The sequence below is a fragment of the Pteropus alecto genome, unplaced genomic scaffold, assembly GCF_000325575.1.
Source record: "Pteropus alecto unplaced genomic scaffold, ASM32557v1 scaffold131, whole genome shotgun sequence".
Lineage (NCBI taxonomy): Eukaryota > Metazoa > Chordata > Mammalia > Chiroptera > Pteropodidae > Pteropus > Pteropus alecto.
Window position 1 is genome coordinate 6,785,339 of NW_006434709.1, and position 4,004 is coordinate 6,789,342.

Sequence of the window (4,004 nt, forward strand, 5' to 3'; positions counted from 1 at the left end):
CTATCTTATTAAGTACCAAATTCTGTAATAATGATTATTATGATGATGATAATAACTAACATTTATTAGGTACTTGATAGATGCCAGCACTGTTCTAAGCTCTATCACTCTGACAAGAAGGCTGAGAATGAGTAAGAAAAAGCCCAAGGTACAAGCAAGGAGACCAGTTAAGGAGGCTACTGCAGAGTCCAAGCATGAGATGATGGTGGCTTAGACTAGAGTGACAGCAGGGAGATAAGAGACCATGTCGTTGACTGCTACCCAGATCAGAAAGGGCTCTCTAGCCTCTTCAGCCACCAGTCTGTACCAGAGAAACAAAATTAGAGATAGAAATGGAATTATTTATTTATTTGTTAAGTTTATATTATGTGGCCAGTACTGTGTTACACAGTGTTAGGGGTACCCAATAATAATAACAACCCATTTTCGAGTATCTTGTGACCCCCTATAAAGCTATAAAATGAATACTAAGGCTGTGGTTCCATAGTATAGCGGTTAGCACATCTGCTTTATACACGGAAGGTCCTGGGTTCACACCCCAGTGGAGCCATAGTCCATGGTCTATGGCCATGCCACCTTGAACAAGCCTGATGTATAATCTCAGAAACTAAGCAGGGTCGGGCCTGGTTAGTACTTGGATGAGACACCACCTAGGAAGACGAGGTGCTATAGACATTAAAAAAAAAAAAAATTGAATGCTAATAAAAAACATGTAGAATATATTTGATACTTTAAGATAGGGAAGAACTTTGTAAATCAGACCTGAAAAGCACAAGCCATAAAACTATGTTGATATATTTGACCACACCAAAATTTAAAGATTTATGTTCAATGAAGGCCATCATAGGCAAATTTATTCAGACAGAGGACATTGAAAGAAAATACTTAGAAGTTATTTCAAACCAACAAAGAATTATAACCTAGCACATATAAGGAGCTCCAGCAAATCAGATAAAGTGCCCAATAGAAACTGTTAAAGAAAAAAGTACACAATGACTATTTTTCCACCTAAGAAACCTTCAACCAGTAGGGAATTTTTATGAGTTTATTTGAGTCAAACTGATGACATATGCTAGGGAAGCAAGATTGCAAATGCTCCAGAGGATAACAGTTTTGCAGTTCTTTTTATGCATTTGAAATTAAGGAGGGGATCTAAGGAAGATTATGCGAAGGTTGGAGAAAGCAAGGCAGGGATTGGATTACAGGATAGTTAAGATTATTTGCTCTCTTGAAGTGGTTAGGTAGGGACACAGGGTGGGTAGTGGTGCTGTCTGAAAGGGTACTTCACATAGAAGGAGGATTATGAAAAGAGGCATTTCAGAGGTGTGTTAACCTAGATGCACAGACACAATGGACAGGATTTGCTTAAGGCAAAAATGAGCCTTTTACTAAAGAAATTACATGCCTGGGGCATGACTACCCACCACGACCTGCCCCGTTAGGAATTTATGATCAGATCACCCTGTGAGGTTACTCTCCACAAAACCCCCTTTTTTCATCCACAACTTGTTAAAGATAGTAAGGCAGCCTTCATTCAGGACCAGCATGATAGGTATAGGGGCCACCACAGTGGGATGTTACAGTGGAGGAGAGAGACTAGGCTCAATTCCAAACACAGTGGGCAAGGGGGGATTTATAGCCAAGAAGCAGGTTGGGTCAGTGGATGGAAAATTGCTAAGAGGAAACAGCAGTGTGGGGAGGAGGGTGGGTCTGGCCAAACCGACCTAACAGGGTTCTTGCTGGAGGTAGGCCAGGGTGAGCAGAGACATCACCTGGGGAACTAATGGTGGAGGAAGAGGGACTCAATCAGATATCCAGGGTGAGCAGATATCAAGGGTCAGCCTTCTGGTTAAACCGACTTAGCAGGGTTCTTGCTAAAACTGAATTTTACAAAGAAGTACGTAGACGGGCCTAGGAGGAGGTTCGGAAAACTGACTAAACTGATTAAAGTTTGGTCAAGCAAAGAATCTTTGTCAAAACATTGAAGTGAAAACCCATATGACTAAGAAGGGTTGAAGACAAGTTCAATGTCACTATTAAACAGAGAAATGCATGTTAAGACAATCTGAGATACCACCTCATACCCAACAGATTTGTAAAAATTAGAAAGTTGGTAGTCTTAGCAAAGATGTGGGGAAACAAGAACCCTTATGTGCAGCTGGTGTGACTATAATTAGATACAGGGATTCTAGAGAGCACTTTGGCAATATTTAAGTGTGTACGTGTGTGTGCACATGGACTCACGTGCATGCACACATGCGATCAGTGACTCAGGAACCCCTTTTCACACAGATTCATAAGGAAACATGTATGCAGTTGTTTATCACAGGGTTCTTTGGTACAAAGGAACTAAAGGCAGTCTGGGTATCCATCACTAGAGGAATGGGTGCGTTAAAGTATCAGACACATAAAATGGAACCTTATGCAGCAGTTCAAAGAAATAAGCTAGATGTGCATAAAGAAATATGGAAAGTACAGCCTTAAAGAACAGCATTGTGTAAAATGCAATAAACAGAATGAGAGCTATTGAACAATAGAGAATTAAAACACATATATTCATAAAACATTGTATGAAAAACAACTCAGGGCTTCATGTATATCCAAGCACATATTAAATACATTAAAGTGGCTGCCAATGCTGGAAAATGAAGAGGCAGAATAATAAAATAAAACAAGAAAATAATAAAATAAAACAAGAAAAAGCCTCACGTGAATGATCATATACCATGAACCGAGGAAGGTGATGAACTCGTCTTTGCATTCAAAGCCCTAAAGAAAAGAAAAAAAAGATCTATATCTTATCTTTCTTGAAATTTTTCAATCCATAACTCAGCCAGACCTTCCAAGTCTCTGGGGACACTTGAGCAAAGCATGTGCCTATGAAAAGCCAAAGGATGGAAATAAAGAGGAGGATACACTTATAAACTGAACTCTATAAAGTAAAGCCTAATGGCAGCCTTCATTATGAAACTAGAAGTGCAGTGTGAGACCAAGAAAGAACATGCTGTGGTATCAGATCAGTGACACTGGCTTGGCTATGAAAAGAGACAAATGGGTAGCTCCAAGACATCTGCAAAGACAATTTAGTCAGCAAAGGTAGATTATTTAGCATCATCAGACAATATGAAATGCATCCACATATGTATACATTTTTTTAAAAGTGACTTGATCTCAGGATTCTGTTTGCTTCGAAATGCCTTCAATCAAACAGGAAACACAAAGGAGCCTGGTTTGACTCCAGGACTTCCTTTGCCAGGTCTATCTTCTTGCAGGGTCTGAGAGTAAACAAGACTGAATATTTCTCTGTGTTTCTGAGAAGGGCTTTTCTTGCAGCTGCATACATCACCTGTGGAATGAATCTGGTGCTCTTTTTCAGTTCATTCTTTTTCATCTCCACTGCCTGCCTAAACAGATGATTGCTGGGAATCCGCCTGTCTTTTGTGTTTGTTTAGCTTTAAAACTATAGCCACCTCACTTAAATAACACTTGATAGTTAGCAGAAACTGCTTTTACTGGAAGCCTGAAAGGTGGGGGAGTGAGGGAATAAGGACCAGATTCTTGATTCTTTGGTGCCAAATTATCACTTGATCCTTCCTCTGAGTTATCTTTTGTAATTAATAATACCTTTATTTGACCATTAAAGTGAGTAATTCTATAAATTCTATTAAATCAGAATATTTAGATATTTGAAAACATTTTTGGCTACCATTTCATTTGGCTATTATTTCATAGTGGACTCACAAGTTTAAGCTAAAGTATATCAAGATATCCTTTAGCTGCACACCAAATTTGATTATTTAAGTTATTTAAAGAAAATTAACATTAAAATGTATGTACGCACGCTTAAAAATATATAACTTTTTAAAGATATATAAAGACAATACTAAAGTAAAACTATCACAAACTCTTAGAATCTTATAGGAAAAAAGAACATTAGCAATTACTGACCATTTCCCAACCTTTTCATTTTTTTCCTGCCTCCATTGCACAATACTCAGTAACAT

General features: G+C 38.4%; 1 pseudogene; it reads left to right on the plus strand.

Moving 5' to 3' along the window:
* Positions 1 to 559: 559 nt before the first annotated feature.
* LOC112478090 lies at positions 560 to 675 on the plus strand (annotated as a pseudogene).
* Positions 676 to 4,004: the final 3,329 nt, after the last annotated feature.